The sequence below is a fragment of the Protopterus annectens genome, chromosome 9.part0 (assembly GCF_019279795.1).
Source record: "Protopterus annectens isolate FY-2018-M chromosome 9.part0, PAN1.0, whole genome shotgun sequence".
In the NCBI taxonomy this organism is placed as follows: Eukaryota; Metazoa; Chordata; order Ceratodontiformes; family Protopteridae; genus Protopterus; species Protopterus annectens.
Window position 1 is genome coordinate 1,211,676,973 of NC_056743.1, and position 20,718 is coordinate 1,211,697,690.

The window sequence follows — 20,718 nt, forward strand, 5'->3', positions numbered from 1 at the left end:
TCACAAACATGACCCAATGCTGAGGAAGCCCTTCAGTATTCCTTTTACAGCTTAGGAACCTCACATGGCTATTTGCCACAACAGAACCCCTTTAAACATGTTTTGTATTTTACATTTTAATTAATAAGACAGTATGTGTAAAGGCAGACCATACATACACACACACACACAAAACAAAATGTCATTATACTAATGTTTGCAGATTTATTCAAATTGATGTACACTGAATTAAAATGCTGATCAACTAAGCACTTGTGTAAACACAAGGATATTCTTGTGGTAAGAAACAAAGTTAACATTTTGCACTAATCTTAGGAAATAATTCTGCTACCCTACCATTACTGCTCTAAACACACAATACATAATCTAATCCCTTCTTTCATCTAATTGATCTCTGTTAGCTTTCCTAACCTAGCAACTACTACTCTTTTCTCCACCACTTCTAATTCTCCTACTTCAACTCTAGACTCCCTTTTCTATTCCATTTATGTAACTGTGCATGTATTTAATTTGTTAGATTTTCTATGTATACATTGTTCGTCAGATTTTCTCTACTTATATATTAATGCAAACTATTATTTGTATACAGTAGAGTGTTTTGTTACACTATGTTGCAGCCTGAGTTGAGCCTGTAATTGGTCATTGTTTGATTAGTGTTCTACCCAGGTAAACAAATTTAAATAAATAAAAAAGTAAATTAATAAATATAAGAGCTGAAATGAAAGCAAGTTAATTTAGCTTAAATTAAGTCTAAGAGTTAAACTCTGACTCCCAACAGATATGAAAAAATATAGCCACATAGCCTCAAAACACAAAAATCTTTTTATAATAATTTTATTGAATTGTCACTTGTGTAACATAGGCAAACTTACATTTATATAAAAATTAAACCATATTAAGTTCAGATTAATAAACATTATACATCACATATATTCTTTTATACAATATAATCAATCCAACTTTACATAAATTGTTCAATTTCTGCCTTCACTTAAACCTCATTCTTTCTCCAAATTTTTTTCTACATGTATTGTTCCCACAATTTCTATTTTTTCTATGTAATTTACACCTACAGTTTTCTAAATATCCCACTTCCTGATCTTTTATTTCTGTTACAATACTCACTACTTCAAGTATGGTTGGTTTAGACTTTGATTTCCATTTTCTAGCAATTGCTTTTTTTTAGCAGCTGCCAGAATTAAACTTAACAAGGCCTCACTATGTCTAGACAATTCAGATCCTGTATCCATGCTCAAAATAATCCTTAGTTACACTGATTTGCTTGTCTTGTATTCCTGACAAAATACTCTGTAGGGAATTTTTAAAGTCTGCCAACTCATTACACTTCAAAACTACTGGCTCCCAGTACCTCTTTCTCCATTACACCTCCAACATTTGACATCTATCTGAGGAAAAATTATTTGGAGTCTGCTTGTGGTATAAAAAGATCAATGCAAGCACTTTGTCAAAAATCCTAAATGTCCTAGACTTTGTTGCATATTTGAGTCATACATATGTCCTCCCATTGTTTCTTTGAAAATTGCTTATCTAATCTCTCTCCTCAATCTTTTCTGACCTCCTTTGATTGATTCCTATAGCTATTGTGCAATATTTTATAGCTACTAATTATCTATTTTTAAATAGTATCTTCTGTTCTAGACTCAAATAAAAACTCAACTAGTGCACATTTTTCATTCAGGATTCCCCTTTCTCTTTGCCTATACTTTGATACAATTATCTGCTAGGGAAGGCACCTCTTTTCATTCTATGACCTTTCCCTCTCAAATTATTTGTTCCTAATACCTTGGTTCTTTTGACGGCTTTCTCCAGTAAATTCCAGCCCTGTTTTGCCTATTCTCTGTACCCCTAATTGCAGTCATCCCTGTAGTCAAAATCTCCTTTCTCCATTCACATGTTGACTTAGTTATTAGTATACTTTCTGCTACTTAATATAATAGTATGTATCACTGTTATTCTCCTTAAGGATCTACATCCAAATACTGTCCTTCCATTATTTCTTGAATTTTCCCCCACTTCATCACCCTCATTCCTTTCCACTTTGAAATGTAGCTTTCTGCTTCTGTCATATATAACAGCCTTAACTGTGTAGTTCTAAAATACCCCTTCATATCAGTTAATACTAAACCAGCTTGCTCTGCTGGAATGATCAACTTAGCCCATCTGTCTCTCTCTCTTCTCTTCCCAGATAAAATCCTTCGACTCTTTGTTATTATACACAACTTCTCTGGCTGATAAAAATATGTCTGACCTGTGTATAAAACTAAAGGGACTACAAACATTTTTACTGCTTCCATACACAGCCAGATCATGGTCAAATGGGATCCTAAGAAGGATAATGGATCAGGACCCCTGTGTGTCCACCCTCAATGCCATCCTCCAGCATCACCACCCAGCAGCCGTTCCAGTATTCAGTTACTTGCCTCTCTCTATTTCCCCAGCTACCATAAAGTAGTGTTCAAACCTGTTAGTGTGCATACTATTTTCTCCTTTACTTTTACAATGATTACAGATATCTGGATTTCATTTAAGACTTATTTCAAATTTGATAGCACAAACACTGAAAGCCATTTGCTAGAAAAATAGACTCACAATGAAAACAGACTTGACATAAGCAGCAGTAAATGTTTCTTCCCTTGAAACTCAGATTCATTGAAACTGCATTGAAACCCACATTCATAGAAAATGCATCTGGACAGTGGCAGGTAAAGTGTACTTTTGAGTTGTTTTCAAACCATGGGCCCACTGCACACATTTTTAACACCATGCATAAGTGCATATGTTTGATTCACCTTCTCTTGTTGTTGTTGTTGGTGTTGTGTCTTTCGGCTTTTCCTGGTTAGGGGTCGCCACAGCGGAACTCCGGTCTGCTAATGACTGGCAGTAGATTTTTACGTACTGAGTTGCCAGCTCTGACGCACAACCTTCAACGAAGGCACGCCCACTCACGCATGTCTCCACACAGAAGACGCTTTAGCTGAGAATCGAATGTATTAAATTATATTTTTTGTTTAATACAGCACCATCTTTAGAGTGTGTTTTAAATTTGTAGTTTTGAACATTTTCCAGTAATCAGTGAAACAAAACATATGAACCAATAATAACAAGGCTACCTATTTAAGATAATTTCAGTCATAAAAAGGCCACTCAAACTGCTGTCATTCTAATCCAACAATAAGAGTCAATATGCATGATCTCTGCATTAGTAAAATTCATCTGAATAATACCACATTAAAGAGATCTGTAACTACTGAAGAGGTTGCTGCAAAGAACTTTGCATTTTAATGTTTCATCTACAAATTCAGTGCTTGCTGCCCTTGGAAAATAAAACTGCCTGTGTGATGGTGATATGCAATATAGAATGGTTGGCAAATAGGCAACAGTTCATAGTTACTGGGCATCTCATCCAAAGGAAGACACACTCAGGAGTACAGCACTCCTTCCCTCCCTTATGCTATACAGTAGTGTTAGCAATTGATCAACCTGGTATGGGAGGAGAACTCACAGCCTTCTGTACCAAAGGCAGGCATGCTACCTGCTGCACCACTGACACCAAACAATAGAAGTATAAAACTGTATGACTGACATTGATAGACTGTAATCCTCAGGGATTCAAGCAGTTGATATGGAGTTAATGCACTTAGTTACCAATGATCAAAGCTCAGGATCTGACTTGGAGCAAAGTCACTTAACTTGATGGCCCACTTAACTGGGGCAACACACACACACACACACACACACACACACACACACACACACACACACACACACACACACACACACACACACACACACACACACACACACACACACACACACACTTCAGTTCTGGTCCATCTGTTGGATACCATATCTAAATCCCCTTTATTGCATATATAAATCTCCATTTGATGGCTGGTAAATCAAACCTGCTGCAGTGTACGTTAAGCTGTTGCCCTAACACTGAGGTTTCTGGGGTTTGCTATTCTTTATGGAAGTAAAGCCAAGCTGAAACATTTATTGCTATAGGAAAGTTTTTTCATTATATTTAGTGTTCTCTTATTTTCTTGTTTCCACTTAAAACATGTCATTATATTAAGCCAATGAGAAGAAGAGTCCCCTTCTGCTTGATGGCTCACTTTTTTCCCAGGGGAATGAGAAGCAGTGTCCACTTCTGCTTGATGGCTCACTTTTTGGACAAACATTTGTATTTCCTTTTAACCTGTTCTGCATCAAAAAATGACTGATGCTCTAGGAAAAAAAAAATATTCTGAAGAAGCTGGATACAGCAGTTTGAATCTCACACCTGTTTCTCTTCTGCCTGGTGTACAATGAATAATCATTTTCCACAAACGTTCTAGTGTTTCCAACTTTTAATACTTTGACCTTCTGCCACAGAGTTGGCAAGATCAACTTTTTCTGTTGGTAGGTTTGCATCTTTACTAATATAGGTCTTGGCTGCTTTCTCGTGTTCATATTTGGAGCAAACACACAATGTGCCCTTTCAATGAACAGTTCCTGCTGTAGAATCCCAATCCAGTTGCTTATATGTGCCTTCACAAAATTAATAGTTTATTCCTTCTAGTTTCTCTGGCACGGCATAACATTTCAAATTTTTCCCATGTGCTCTGTCTTCTTGAGCAGTCTGATAGTCATCCTTTTCTTCATTTCATCCTCTGATATTTGCAGTTTTATCAGATCTGATTATCTGGTTAAAGCTTCTTCCATTTTTTTTTAACCTTTTAAACACACACAGCTTTGATCTAGGTTGTGGTTGGTTAGCTCAGCTAATATTTATGTTCCCCCAGAACCTAAACTAATGGATCTCTAACTGCACCCAGGTGTCCCATTTGTTCCAGAAGAATGGGAGGTGGGCATTCCCAGACTAGATGAAAGCCTACAGCCCACTTGTTCCTGTCCAAGAATCTCATTTAGCTCTCTACCCCTTGGTGAGAGTGTGTTAATAGAGAGTGAGCCAGCTTGTTGATCATGCGGGGAGGGGGTGCTACTCTCTATCTATGGGAGCACCCACCTCCCTCCAAGAAGATGGTCTTTGGTCCACTGCTGCTGGCTCTGAACGGCAAGCATGTCTTTGCACACTGGGTTCCCTGTAGCTTCTTGTGTGAATACACTCTGACAAAGCGGGATAAGCATGCTAGTACACCACTGAATATAACACCAAGCATTCCTTCAAGGTGGCACACTTGTGGCAAGCCAGAGCTGATTCCCTCCCCTCAAGATGGATGAACCATCAGTGGTCATTTACTCCCATTACCCTCAGCCAGCTCCTGCAGGTACCCCAACCACTAGCTGTACTGGGGTCACCTGTGGCATAGTCAAGGCTTTATCACTCTATGCCATAGAGCTGACTTGTTAGCTGAGCTAATATTGAGTTGTTAACAAATCAAGTAACATCGGTGCAGAAGCTGGCTGTTAGGAGGACTGGCATGCTATCTAAAATATTATTGTGTTTCCTAGATGTTATGTCTTGCAGCCAACTGGCCCTGATAACAGTGATGTTTTCATGCAGTTACTCAGGTGGAAGTCAGCATCAAGCATAGCAGCCTGGATGTCAGCTGTGGTACTGCAATATCTGCTGGTTTATAAGACAGCTCAGCCAGCAATAACAACATTGCTTTTTTTTTTCTCTTTCCCACATAGGTCTCAACCTCTTAAGAGGACAGTGTGGAGCACAGACCCTAGCAATGTGTAACAAATGGTCAAAATGTGTAACACTCTATTTTCGCACTGTGTGAAAACGCACCACTTTCAGTGGGTCTGGCTGAAGTGGGCTTTCTGCTAGAAATATTAAGTTAGGAAATGCTGTACATTTGTGACAAGAATGTAATTTGAGGTTTGCTTCAATCTACATTTTCTTCACAATAGTGCATGAAACTATTCTCATTTCATCTTATTGAAAAGATAATTCATCTACAAAGCTAATTATGAACCACTCTACTTGGCCAAAACTGAGACTGCAGTGAAATTATGAACTGCACTGTAATTCCCTTAACAAGTTACTGGAACATAAAACATCGATCTACATTTGCTACATAATAAGCATATAACTGAAAATGGCATTACTGATCAGTATACATCTTAAAAAAGAAGCTGCATCTTACTCAAAGCTAAAAAACACAGCCAATAACATTTACTTAAGCAGACAATTCACACTCAGACTACCTGATAATCAAATGTCAATAAATGAATTAAATAAAATTGGCAGAAACCATTGATAAAAAGCAATATACTCAATAGAAGTGGATACATAACTGTATTCAAGTGCAACTATTAAAATAAAAAAGATCAGCTTTTTTATTGGCTTACATTTGACATGTCATAGTAATTCAGTAAAAAGAAAGCACCACAGGTTTTTCCAGAGATATTCTAAGTAATTGTTATAAAATAATGCAAAAATAAACCACCTGCTTTGTTCTGTCTAGGCTGTATGATACTGACACAATCCCGTCTTAGGAGCAAGACAGACTGAAAAAACAAATAATGTCTGGGTAACAGTTTGAAAGTTCGGGACCTAGATTTTTGAGTCCCATACTGCTGAGATTAAATGGCTGAAAATCTGGACTTGTATATAGTAAGTCTGAGATTGCCATCTCTCAAAATTTTCTCTTTTCTCTTTGGTATGTTGTTGTCGGAGCTGACATATACAAGTTAGACATCACATTGGGGGTGTCCTGCAAAAAAAAAAGAAGCTTTAGTTTAGAGTGCTCTTTGATATGCTTCTGTTTCTCCTGCATTTTTTTGCATGTTAGAACTCTGCATTTTGAGTCCAGACATTTCAGTAGGAAATCTCATGTCAGTATAGCAGTCTCCTTCCTTCATACTTATTCACTACTGTCTAGACACCACATTCAAGACAGGTTTAAAATCAGTAAATTTATTTTGAAATCTGTTACCAGAAACAGCACCTCATGACTCTTGCTAAATTACTAAATTAGCACATACAATAATGGCTCTTTTATGCTGCATTTGCCACCATTACAACTAGACTAGAAAGGTAGGTATAATGAAGAAAATGCAGTATAAACAGACATTACTGTATGTGGTAATTTATCAATCTTAGCATAAAAGTCCCTAATTTACCTCATATTGTTCGCCCTTTCCCTCATAAATCATACAATTATCATTCAGAAAATGTATGTTGATGTAAAACCTGTCATTCTATTAACTTTTAAGATCCCTGTCTCTTCCTCCTATTTCTGTGAATTTTTTGGTTTTGTAGTAAATCATGGAGGATTATAATTCATCAATAATCACAGCATTAGAGTTTTATAGTTCTTCTTGTTTAGAAAACACAAGTCGATACAACACAAGTTGTTGTTGTCTAGTAACTGCAGTGGCATGAAAACCACTAACAGCACACGACTGGCTGCATTTTAAGAGCTTCATCATTAGCTCCCTTTGCCTCAGGAGCAGTTATTTGATTGCCATGTCTATTGGCTGTAATTGTGGTATACGAGTCAATCAAAAATTGGAAAGCAGAGCCAATTCTGTTCAGAGTGGAACAGTGGGTTAAATCTATCTGAAATGCAGAGCATTCCACACAATCCAGAACACATGGCTGCTCAGTCTTCCCATATGCAACTTCATGATTATAGAAGGCAGTAGTTAGCCAGAGTGGTAGTGGAGTTACTTGTAAAATTTACAGGCAGTGTCAAAGATAATTATAGTTTTAAACTAAAAAAAATTTTTTTTTGCCAATGGGGGTTCAGCCCAGCAATCAAATAATACCAGTCATTTCCTTGTAAAGGTATGCAATACAGATGCATCATCTAAATAAATGTATAATATAAGGAATAAATAGGAAGGTGTCATAGGACAAATTGTTGAGACTTATCCTTTTCTATGATAGCCATCAGTGAAACTGCTAACTGATACAGTACAAGATAATTCATGTTTCTTTCAGATGGAACCTGCTCTTAATTTTTGCAAAAGCATGTGATTTCCAACACTTTGACACACTGAATAAAGTATCCACTGAGGGCCATCATAGCTGCTGCAGTCTGTTAGGATATACTATACATGGGCCTGTTAGGATATACTATACCTGGGGCTAGCCTTAAGGATAATCAACCCCAACAGCTAAACATGGAGCCATTATTTTATGTTGTAGCAGGATATATCTAAAAGTAATTAATAGTTAAGTCCTTCCTTTGCGATCTTCTATTAAATGCCATTTGTATGACTAATCCGTTAGCTGGAAAAACAGCAATGAAGAAAGGAAAGAGAAATATTAGTCCTGACCTGATTTGACTAGAGTGCATTATTAATGCAAAGAGCTGCTAATTGGCATGCAAGGCGTGAAAAGCGAGAATGGTTCACCGCACGCATTTAGAATAGTGAGTTTATCAGACAAACCAAATACTAAAGCATCATAAAGGAGAAGGTTATTCTGCTGTCTGAGAGCTTTATCTTTCTTGACTTAATTCAGCCATTTCCATACTAGTAATTACTGCAGCTATGTGCCTTCTTTCCCAATGTCATTGAAAAAATGCTTTAGTTACTTATTTCATAAGCATATCTTCAAACAGGCAATACAGCTTCTAGTGATAATGTATGCAAAGAATGTGAACAGATCCAGGGGCGGCCCGTGCTATCGGACTGCAGCGGCCCCAGCTGTAAAGAAATAAAAAAATTAAAATTCGCGAATGATTGGGGAAAAAAAACAAACAAAAAAAACAAAACAACGGACTTTCGCGCATGCGTACTAGTCCGGACGGCTGCTGAGACAGTCTGGAGCATGCGCAGACTGTCAGCAACAGTCCGGACTGGGGAACATGTAACAGCAGAGATCCCAGAAGTCTATGCAGTTTTGACTGCATAGACTGTCAGTGGAAACAGATCGGACCCGGATTGCAACGTCGGTAGACTATCGGATCTCGCGTGGTGGATGGATGTGCTCCAGGAGTCTCGTCGGATCTCGCGTGGTGGATGTAATGCACGGGCAGTTATAGAGTGTGTTGCTATGGATTTAATGGCCCAAGGGATCTACTGATGTTGTTCCAGGTAACGAAGTGTGTGTGTAAGTAAATGCCCCAGTTGCATATACTGGTGGCTAGATCAAACTCCTGGTGGTGTGGTAGGGAATACCTCAGGCTTGAACCCTGTACCTTGCATGCAGGTAAGGACCTGAATTCCCTACCCACCACCATTTGTAAAAAAATTGCAGATTTTTGCCTCATATTTGATCTGATTTGTTCCTCTTAATATCTGTGGCTTCTAAATATGGTAATGCTTGATATTTGATGGTGCAGTGGTAGCATTGTTGCCTCACAGCTGCAGGTTCTCAGGTTTGATTCTTGGCTGGGGTGCCTTCTGTGTGTAGTCTGCATCTCATCCCTGTGTTTGTGTGGATTTGCTCTGGTGTCCTGCCATTTTACAAAGACATGTGTCTGCACTATTTCTCCTTGGGCCTCTGCTGAAAATTGTTTTTGTTCCGTCAGAAGTAAAATTGACAGGCATTTGAATTTACGACTTCATATTCTTTAGAAAATACATAGTGACACAACCTTTTATTCTAGCAATTTTATAAGATGAATATTTGAAATTTGTCCTTATTTTTGGGACTGTATTACCCTATTATTGGCTTTATCCAGGTTTTTTGTGCTAAGGTTGACAGCTATGGCAAGAACTTAATTCACTGAATATATTTGAGGGCTGTATTCCCTCATTACTGGGTTTGTCCAGGTGTTTTGTGCTAAGAGTTTGACACCTATGGTGAGAACTGAATTAATTAAATGATGGCCATTTTAAGTTTCAGTCTTCCGCTCTTTCACAAAGCAGCTGATTTGGCGTAGTGGTATGTTGCTTTGACTGTTTGGGACCTTGGCAATAAAATTTATGGTGGTGACACAGCATTTTATTCTAGCAACTTTCCAAGATTATACAAGCAATGTTTAATGTGTCCCTGGTTTTTGGACTTTTAAACCCCCCCCCCCAATAAATTAGGCTTTTTCTAGATTTCTTGTGCTGCGAAGTTGAGATGCAGTTGAGTATTGAGTAGATTTTACAAGGAGCTGAGAGCTGCAGGGGAAGAGAAGTTTAGTGCTGCTTATGCTAAGTCATCTTGCATTGTTAATAGCACAACAGGTGGTGTACTTGCTTTTGATGCAGAAGGTTGTTGGTTCTAATCCCACAAGGGGTGAATGCTGCCGTACTGAAAAAGTTAACATACTAACTATGAGCCTGTTATCAGTTTACCATCCATTTCCTATTGCAATATTACTAGCTTATCATTTTTAATGTAATATAGGCAATTTATTCCTCAGGGGCATCAGACACTTTATTTTTCGATGAAACCATGAAATATAAAGGTGTTTGCTAGCAGCAACCTCTTCATTAGTTACAGATTTATTTAATGTGGAATTATTTAGATGACTTTTTTACTTCGGAGATTGTGCATATTTACTGATAATGATGGACTGTAGAATTGTGCATATTTACTGATAATGGTGGACTGTAGAATTGTGCATATTTACTGTTAATGGTGGACTGTAGAATTGTGCATATTTACTGTTAATGGTGGACTGTAGAATTGTGCATATTTACTGTTAATGGTGGACTGTAGAATTGTGCATATTTACTGTTAATGGTGGACTGTAGAATTGTGCATATTTACTGTTAATGGTGGACTGTAGAATTGTGCATATTTACTGTTAATGGTGGACTGTAGAATTGTGCATATTTACTGTTAATGGTGGACTGTAGAATTGTGCATATTTACTGTTAATGGTGGACTGTAGAATTGTGCATATTTACTGTTAATGGTGGACTGTAGAATTGTGCATATTTACTGTTAATGGTGGACTGTAGAATTGTGCATATTTACTGTTAATGGTGGACTGTAGAATTGTGCATATTTACTGTTAATGGTGGACTGTAGAATTGTGCATATTTACTGATTATGGTGGACTGTAGAATTGTGCATATTTACTGATTATGGTGGACTGTAGAAGTTTGAGTAGACTTTTATGATGGAAACATTCTGAACTGGGCAGTTTTGTCATTATGGGTGCATGCATTTTGTTTCATAGTGTACTGGAATAATGTTCAAAACAATAGGAAGGTGTATCAAAGAGCACATGTATGTTTCATATGCAAAGGGCCTATGATTTGCAAACAGCCCAGAATTAATCTTTATCTGCCACTGGTAAAATGTATTTTCTTTGAATGTGGGTTTCAATGCTGAGTTTCAAGGTCAGAGAAGTTTTAATGCTAAGTTTGTTTAGCAGATGTCTTAGTGTTTGTGCTGTAAAATGCAAAATAAAACTTTCAAATGAAGAAGTAAATCCGTATGCACATTAGTGTTTATGGTAAATGGAGTGAAATAGCCAAGTAATGGATCATTGGAATGGCTGCAGGGGGAGGCTCCATTCGACCATGATTTTGTGAGGGGGAAGGGCGGCAAACTTAAAGATAGCCCCAGCTGAACTATACCTCCCAACTATCCAGATTTTCAAAGAATGAATAGGTTTTTGCTTCTTATTTTTGGTTTGTTCTTCATAAAATTTGTGGTTTTCTGGCAAATCATTTAGGAATTAAGTCACTAAATAATGACACGCTGAGTTTCAGACTTCATAACCTTCAGAAAAATGCATGCTAAAGTAAGACCTGTTGTTAATTTTTAGTACTGTTTATATGTTCCCCCAATATATTTGGCCTTGTCCAGATTTATTGCATTAACAGGTTGAGAGGTACATGCAAATAAATTGCTTTATAGAATTAGCCATAGCTAAACCTCTCAACTGTCCTGATTTTGGCTCAAAATGTTGCTCTTCCCCTAATAATCCCTCCGCAAAATAGCAATTTTGGAAGAAAACATGGAGGATTTACAATTAAGAAATAAAAGTAATCTAGAACTTTCAGGAATGCATGTAGATTCTTTTATTTTGTCAGCTGCTCAAGTTAGCAGTACTATTAGTGTCCCTTCTTTGACAGGTTCCCAGCTGTATTGTGTGGCTATTTTATATTTTTACTTCACATTTTTGGTCCATTTTTCATAAAACTTTTTTTTTTTGGCAAATTAGTGACAAATTATTAAAGACTGAAGTTAGAAAATAATGACAGACATTTGAATTTCAGATTTCATACCATTCAGAAAATTCATACTAATGCAAGACCTATTCTATTATCTTTCTAAGTTTATAAGAACAATATTTAAAAATTGTCCTTATTTTTGGGCCTCTGTCCCACTTCTTTGTATGGCTTTGTCCAGATTTCTTGCTCTGAGGTTGAGAGGTATGACAAATGTGTCAGGGCCATCACAGTCAGCCAGAGACATTTCAAATTGTGACATACTTGTTGCACCCCACTCCCCCATGTAGTGACTCTGGATTTGTCGAAGCAAGACAAGGAGTAGTTATGCAGTGTAAATGTGCAGAGTATTCCTCCCCATCCAAGGTAGACACAAGTACTAGAGTGGCTTTTCATCTGTCCATGATTTTTGCAGAATGGTTTGGTTTCTGTCATATTTTTTGTACTGTTGATTTATGCTTATTACTCAAAGTGCCTGTTGCTCTGTGTTTAAGTAGCAATACTTTAATGACCATCAGGTAAGCTTGGCTGAGATCGTAAGATGCAAGTAAGCTTTAATAAGCATACTGTTAAAGAATTGCCACCATTGAAAGCCTTTCTGTTGTTGCCATGTAGAGAATACTTAACTAGATAATGTATAAGCCTTGGGTATTGAAATGCATATGACGGTATTTGTAATAAAGGACAGGATTACATTATTTTAAGAAGCTCACTACTCTTGGAGACTTCGTCATCTCTGCAGGCTTTACTCGTAAACTAAACAGAATGCCAATTGTATGGTCCATAACCTGTACAGTAATAACCTGCACAGTAATCCTTCTAAGCAATGTATCTTGAGCTTATTTCTTGTTTGCTTTTCAGTTTTTACTTTGATCATGTTTTCCCCATGAAACAAGTAGATAGTTGTCGGGCAGCAGGTCTTTTTTTGATAAGAAACATTTTTACAAGTGGGGGCATCAGAGATTTCTACTTTCAGCATGTTACTTGGCACTTTAATAAAGCTGAATATAAATTATAATTAGAACTGCAGTGCAAGAAGTGGTTTGAGTTGAGTGCTGCTTGTTTTTCTTATACTTGATTTTGACTGGCATTCCATTAATGTATTTAAAAAGTAATTTATTTTTTCATGCCTCACAACCTTTTTGTTTCCATCTAGATATTAAGTAAGCTGTCATGCAGCCAATGCATTGAAATATTTTTATTCTTCTACACTTCATTTTGTCTTGATTGGACTCTCATAATGACGGTTTGGCACCCAGGGCAGTAGTTAGTTTTTGTGGTTTTGAGCATGGCTTCTCCCCTTTCTAGTTGGCCACACCCCTTCCCATTGACCCCACCCATTCAGGTGTCTCCTGCAGCCTCCCCTTTGATTTGAAGTCACCAGCCACCACTGAACAGATCTCCGTTTTTCCCTTCCCATTGACCCCACCCATTCAGGTGTCTCCTGCAGCCTCCCCTTTGATTTGAAGTCACCAGCCGCCACTGAACAGATCTCCGTTTTCTGGCATTTGTGGGGAAATCTGATTACCTTTATTAAACTAATTCAAGTATCTGCAGACTGGTGGGTGAGTTTTCTTTTCCTTTTTCATTCGTTATTTATTCTCATTTTTCTTTTTACTTTCTATTAAACTGTTATCCGTGTCATTATTAGTTTTGCCACAAATTTTATAGAGCTTAAAGCATTCATTATTCTAAAGGAAATTACAATGCATTTATGATGAGAAGGCCAAGAACACCCTGAACAAAAACTAAAGTAATTCATACATCTGTACTCTACTTATCACAAAATTCTCTGTCTCTCCACACACACAAGCACATACACATGAATGCGCACATCACTGACATACAACTATTGAAAGTAACCCTATTTTACAAAGTGTGTGTGTGTGTGTAAGTATGCGCGCATATAAAAAAATAAATCATAGCACTGACCTTCAAAATCACAGCAGAGTCAGAAGGAGGAACACTCACTTTTTTACAGCAAAAGGTATTTATACATCAGACCCTATATATAGTTAGTTGTGATGATATTTGTAAAATGTTTGGTTTACGTATTTATTGAAGTATGTTCCCATAAACAGGTCAGACTTTGAGGAAGATCATAAATCTAGGAAGAGCAAGGCTAAATCTGAGGGCCTAAATCAACTGTGTGTGTGTGTGTGTGTGTGTGTGTGTGTGTGTGTGTGTGTGTGTTTTAGACTAGCAGGCTGATTTTGATGTCAGCCTCCTATGAGCATACTGGAAGACTGGACCTGAAAAAAACAGAAGACATGAGTGTACAGTTTTGTGTTTTTATACACTAATCTGGCTAGGGTATATGCTAATGATATGGTTTAATGAAAGAGGAATAGGTAATATAGTCTGGGACAGGGCAGCTTATTTAAAACCTATTCTAATATTTATCAGAAGAGTGCATTCCTGACTGTGTCTATCGCAGCAATGTTTGTCTAATACTACTGTAATATTAAAAGTTCATGATTTTGAAGACGTTCTACTCTGGCCTGGTAGGTCTAGTCAAATGGTGCCTCCATACCTCACTATTCTAAGGTCAGTCTAAAGTGAGGTTATCCTACTTTCTCAGTTTAGCTCCACTGTTGGGGATGATTTTAGCTACAACCATAAGTGCAATGAACAAGTTTGTTTGACATTTTCTTTTTGTTGAGACAAGATTAAATGCATTTGTTAAAAAAATAGGCCAACTTGCTGTATAACCCTTAAAGTGTTTGTGTTGCAGCTAAAGCAACAAACAACTTGACAAGCTGCAGGCTGGGTGTGAAAGTAAGTGCTAAGTCACGTAAGTGACTTCAAGAATGCCATGATCGCTCTCCTAACACTGCATTTGATTGGCTCAGTACATATTCAAGAAAGAACACAGAATGGCTTGAAAAAATAATTACTTTGAGTCCTGACGTGACAATGTATAAAATAATCCAAAAAGATATAGATATCTTTATTAGCACATAACATAAAACAGTTAGCGCTTTATTTCATCAGACACTTTGCAAATCCCACTACTAAGTTAAATAATAGCTCCATGGCGGAAACATGCCCAAGCCACAATATTCTTAAATATTCTTAAAATTTCATATAATTATTAATACCATCCTATGAAACATCCCCTTCCTAATATGATAGGCGTGTTCCGCATTCTCTCTACTAAGGCATCTTTTGGTTTGCCAACATGCGAATGCGTTGTACAAGTGGCAAATATAGACCATAGGTGGACATGGGAGCAGTCACCTCCTCTCCTGCTCTTTTTAAACAATTCCAATGGGTGAATGTCTAAACCCATCTCTCTCGAGGGCTTGGACGATATAGCATTTTCTTTGAGGCTCATCTTATTCCTATATATGAACCTTTCTTTCCAACTATTATCGGCTTGCACTTCAGGCGATATACATAATAAATGCCAATGTGTACTAATAGTATCCTTATGTCCCTATGTCCTAGTGGGATCGGGATCGAGTATTATTATTTATTCGTGTCAGCGTGTTTAAACATCTATTCATCATCTTCAGAATGCATAGAAGATTCCATAGTAAATGTTAAATAGCTCGTGCTGTCATTCAACTCCCTAACAAAGCTACATGGTTGTCGTTAGGTCCCCATTCAAGAAGAAATAATCATCCCCACAGATATCGATAAAGCAGACATTGTGTCTCTTATTCGTTACTAAACATTTCTTTTTCCTCCCATTCATGTATAAAATAGGATTCTCTTTCTAATTCCTGGTCCTCCTTGAACTTAGTGAAAAGTAAAAGTATACTTGCTCCCAGAAAAATATGTTTGGCCATTGGGTAACGTATGATATTGCTCTTATGTTACACAGCTGCATACATATCTTTTCTTGTTGTCATTCAGTTGAAACATATGTTCTTCATATTGATCATTGCTACAATTGTCTTGGCTATATGGGTTATATCCTGTAAAGGATATAACAACTGTCTAGCTTCCAAAGCTTCAGGGCACCTTCCATGCACCCAAACTGTCAAATATCTCAAAATGAGCTGACAAAGACAAGTTTGGGCACAAAGACAAGTTTGGGCACAAAGCCCTACATTCCTCTGAGGCATTTGAGGATCGACAGTCATCTTGTGCTTTCCTTTGCTGGGCAGGTAAGTTCCCTTTTGGTAAAAACATCCGTTTTCTTAGATCTACTGATGTTTTATTACTTTCCTCTTCAGGAAAGTTATTTTAAAAGCTAGGAGTGCTGTGCTTTAACTGACTTGTCTCGAGACTAACACTTGTTTTTTCTTTCAGATTTAAAGTAGTGTAAACTAACTGATAATATATTTTCTGTGGAGAAATTGTGTTTAGTTTCCGTTTTGGGAGTGCCATAGTGATTGAAAGTGTTTTCTGTCAAAAAATTTACTTTTGTGACTTGGTAGTTTTACTAGCATTTGCTGCTCATCTTCCCTTGCAAAGAGGCACCGTTTTCATCATGACCATGGAACAGATTGTCAGTACCATGGTTGGTCCTTCTTACAGCCACAGAAAGAAAAAGTTAAGCAAACAGCCTTTACCACTAGAGCAATTTTGCTTCAGCTTCAAGTGGGTGACTCTGCTGAGGCCATTTGTTGTACTTCAGACCACTCTTCTTTTACAACATTTCCCTATGGCACAGCAGCCACAGCCACTATGGACCAGGGGTTAGCCATATCCTCTGCGACTGTTGGGAGTCCCCTCAGTGGACAAGGGAAAGCCACTCTTGTCGGTCCTGGGAGAGGGAACAGGGAAGGTTTCCCTGTTGTGTCACAATGTGGTGCCTGTCCCTGGGGAAGCAGCGTCTGCCATTAGTGACATGATTGGTCCCATTTTTCCTGTCAAAAAGAAACCGTATCTAAACCTCCTCAAACTTCTTTGGATAGGAGTACTTTATTCGAACTGGCTCTGGTTTAATTCAGGCTACAGATTCTACTTGGAGTAGTTTCTGGTAAAAGAAAGGGGGATGCCTCTTCCTGAAGAGATTCAAGATTCTGAATCTGAACAGAAAGATGGAGTCAAGTTTTTTCCCTCAGATTTCTGATTCTGACTCGGAGGACATCTCAGTTTCTGATTCTTCAATTGGGGGGGGGTCTCTTTTTTTTTTTTTTTTTTTCTTTTTATGACACTATAGTGTTTTCAGCAGGAGAACACTGGGGTTTCTCAGTCCTTCACAAAATGCTATGAGTTGTTATAGAAGGATTTTCCAGAGCCTGCACCCATTCCTCCTGTCCTGTCTGCTTTAGAGGTTGTGTTTTGCTGCCTACAGTTTTCCTGGGTCTATATTACAACAAACACGTAGAAGTTCGAATGTTGTAATATCGAACCCAAAAGTCCGAAATACGAAAATAGCGAAGTCACGGCACACAGCTGTTTTCGTGGCTTTGCTATGTCCTTCACTGTGGTGCAGTCTTGGAGTTGGTATATGTATGTAAGTAAGTGGGTATGGGGGGCACAGCCCCCCAATTTGGGGGGTGTGGGGGTGAAGTTTAAAGTGTGTTTTTTTGTCATGGAACAGTGGTTTATTTCCCTGGGAAAAAATTGTGCTGTATTTTCTTTATTATTGGGTTTTGAACTGTACGGTTTGATATTACGTTTGAACTCCTGTGAGTTCGACGTTGTAATATAAACCCGTTTTCCTGATAGTCACACAGCTGTCCCTAAAAATGTAGATAGGGTGTATAAAGTTCCCTAGTCTTTTTAATTTTTATATACTATACCCAAACCTGACCCAGCAGTTATAGCCTTGCCCCACCCCAGCCCCTTTTCTCTTCCAGAAAGTCTGAATCTCAATTTTTCTCTTTGGAATAAACAGGGTTCTGCAAATCATAGGTTTACAGGTAGCAATGGGATGAAATTCCTCCTTTCCACAGGATTATTCCTCATCTTGCAGATCAGACTCTTTTGTTTCTACTTGTTTTTCATCACATGCTGTCCCTAGGAGCTGTAGAACCAGTTTCTCCTTCTCGGGCAAGGGGTTTTATTCAAGGATGCTCCTAGTGCCAAAGAAATAAATGCTTGGAAACCAATTCTGGAGCCTTCTTTCCTAAACCTTTTTGTGATGGTGCCCAAATTCAAAATGATGCCACTTCGCAAGCTGTTACCTCTTCTTCCGCTTTCAAGTTTCCTGGTAACACTAGATATACATACCTCCCAACCGTTCCGAATTTCTCGTTTTTTACCGAGTTTTGGGGTTCAAATGAAGGGGTGCCACGATTCCCGAGTGGCACCCTTCATTTCCAATTTTTTTTTTTGCTTTTTTAAAATTTTCGCGCTGTCGGAGCTGACGTCATCACGTGCGCAATGACATCAGCTCCGTCAGGCTACCAGCCAGTCAGAATTGAGCTCAAGGAGCTCACATCATCATTTCCGGCTGGCTGGTTTGAATTGCAAGCTGGCGGGAATGGGGAAATTTAGAACAGCACTGAAACAGCAGTTCGCCGAGCGGGCAGAGTTTGCGAGCAGGGATTAAGCCGGAAACTACTCAGGGCAATGTTGTTAATGGCAGCAACGAAGGAGGAGGAACGGGAACTACTCCGTGAGTCAGTGTACACTTTAGGTTGTGATTTGTAACAGTGTGAAGTGGTGCATACAGCAGACGCAAATAATGGATGTGATGTCTGGAATAAATACTCGATTAGTAATTGCATTGTTCAGGTTTGGTGGTTTATTTACAGCTTGTTAACCCAGATTGGCTATATTTCTAGAGCTGCTTATTTCCTTGTGACAGTCCACCAGGCAGAAAAGGAGAGGCATTACCCAGCCTGGTTTATTCACATGTATTAGCATAAGCAAAACAGTTGTATATGTATGCAAGGCTAATTGATAAAATGGCAGTTGATTTGATAAAATGGCAGTTGATTTAATACAAAGTTGTGTTTATGAGGGAACCCTACAAGGTTAACTGTCTGCAATAACATACTCAACAAAGCTTTATAGCTTCATCTAGGAATTGAGGAGGACCATATTTTATTATATCATAACAGTCATTAGATTGACACTATATTTATACGTTTTTTCGAGTGGTCAGAAATGCAGTTGGCTCTATTTTGCAGTCCATTTCCTGTAAAAGTTCATGCGTACATGTCTCATTATGTGTGAAGCATGCAAAATATCAGTTGTACAAAACGACTTGGCAGTGGTGATGTGTTGCTCTGATTGCCACATGCATTGTAAATTCATTACTTTGCTGCTCACGTTATAAACTGACTAATCATTCCTGTTATTTTTCTAAGCTGTGTACAAAGTGCAGAGACTGCAGGGCTGATAGTGTTTTACTGCAAATAAAGTGCTATAATTGCCAAGAGGATGTCGGCCCCTTTGACACCATTTACACTAAGTTCAATCTCCCAAAGCTGCCAAATCCTTCAGATAGTTATATATTTTATTATTGTGAATGCAAGCAAGAGATCTGCTCTGAAAACTCCTGGGGTTTTCTGTATTATGGGGCACTGGTAGATATGATGCCTTTTGAGTGGCTTTATTGTTAAAAAATGTAAAATATGTATGCAGTAGTTTCAAAAGTGTACCTTTATAACACACAATGCCAATGACTGTGATAGCTGTTTTTTATTAAGGAAGTTTAGCAAGAAAAACTACGGGCTGAAATTTTATTTTATATGTATATTAAATGTCCTTCCTTTCCATCTAGCAAGTCTACTATCTGTCATAGGCTTGGAGCAGAACATGATCACACATTTGTTTAATAAGCCTGAAAAAACAGAATTATGTAGGACATATTCAGTACTGTAAGCTCAGTGGAAACGGGCTATATTTCAATTTTAAAAATTATCTAATTACTGCAACTCGGATGAAGACATTTTAGAGTAGGCCTGCAAATTAGTCCATGAAGTTGTCAAAGACAGGTTTTGGTAAGGCCCATTTCCATTTATTACATAATATAATGGCTGCTGAACACATGTATGTTTCTTGTTTTGTGTGCAAGGGGCAAATGATTTGAAAACAGCCCAAAGGTAATCTTTATCCACCACTGGCCAGATGCTTTTTCTTTGGATGTGGTGTGGGTTTCAATGCTGTTTCAATGAATGTGAGTTTCAAGGGCAAAGAAGTTTTAATGTCAAGCCTATTTTCATTGTGAGACAGTAACAATATTGTTTTGTTTACCAGATGATGTCTTTTAGTGTTTCTGCATTGTTGTGCAGTAAAATGTAAAAATAAAATCCAAATCATTGTAGAAGTAAAGCAGAATGCATACATTACTGTTTATGGTAAATGGGGCGAAATAGCCAGGTAAGGGGACATTGGAATGGCTGCAGGGGGACTCTGGTGCCATGTTTTGGTTGTCTGTTCTTCAGTTTGCGTTCGAAAGTTGGTATCTCACAATTCCATTGGAGTGGGTGGGGTTACATAATTATGTATGCAAATTAGATGTTAATCGGCATACAGATTTGTACTTATTTTTCATGGGCCTTGTTCAGATTTTTGATGATTCCAGGTTGAGAGGTATGTAGATATAAAATATGCTTATCATCACATCCCTATTCATCCAGACTTTTAGGTGTATGTTAAGGTTGTGTGTGTCTGAATCCCATTATCAGTTCTCTTAGTTACCTTTGGACTATCCACTGCATCAAGACTGTTCACAAGGTCCAGCTTTAATTATAGCTTACTGCAGGCCACAGGGTATTCTCTTTTTCCCATATTTGGACAACTTCCATATCTATGCAA

At 38.0% G+C, this 20,718-nt stretch overlaps 1 protein-coding gene and 1 long non-coding RNA gene across 6 annotated transcripts in view; one reads left to right on the top strand and one right to left on the bottom strand.

Moving 5' to 3' along the window:
* Positions 1–6,288: 6,288 nt before the first annotated feature.
* Positions 6,289–8,724, bottom strand: LOC122811947. Its single transcript, XR_006366317.1, has 2 exons — positions 8,374–8,724; positions 6,289–6,689 (listed from the first exon to the last, which is right to left on the bottom strand). It is a non-coding gene; the product is annotated as an uncharacterized LOC122811947 (long non-coding RNA).
* A 71-nt stretch (positions 8,725–8,795) lies between these two features.
* Positions 8,796–20,718, top strand: part of NUDT8 (nudix hydrolase 8) — a 478,858-nt gene continuing 466,935 nt past the window's right edge. For 4 of the 5 annotated variants that reach the window (XM_044084134.1, XM_044084137.1, XM_044084135.1 and 1 more), the window contains exon 1: positions 8,798–9,021. The gene's annotated coding sequence lies outside the window, so the exon portion shown is untranslated. Of the gene's footprint in view, positions 9,022–20,718 lie in introns of all 5 variants that reach the window. The other variant, XM_044084138.1, reaches the window with a different exon arrangement.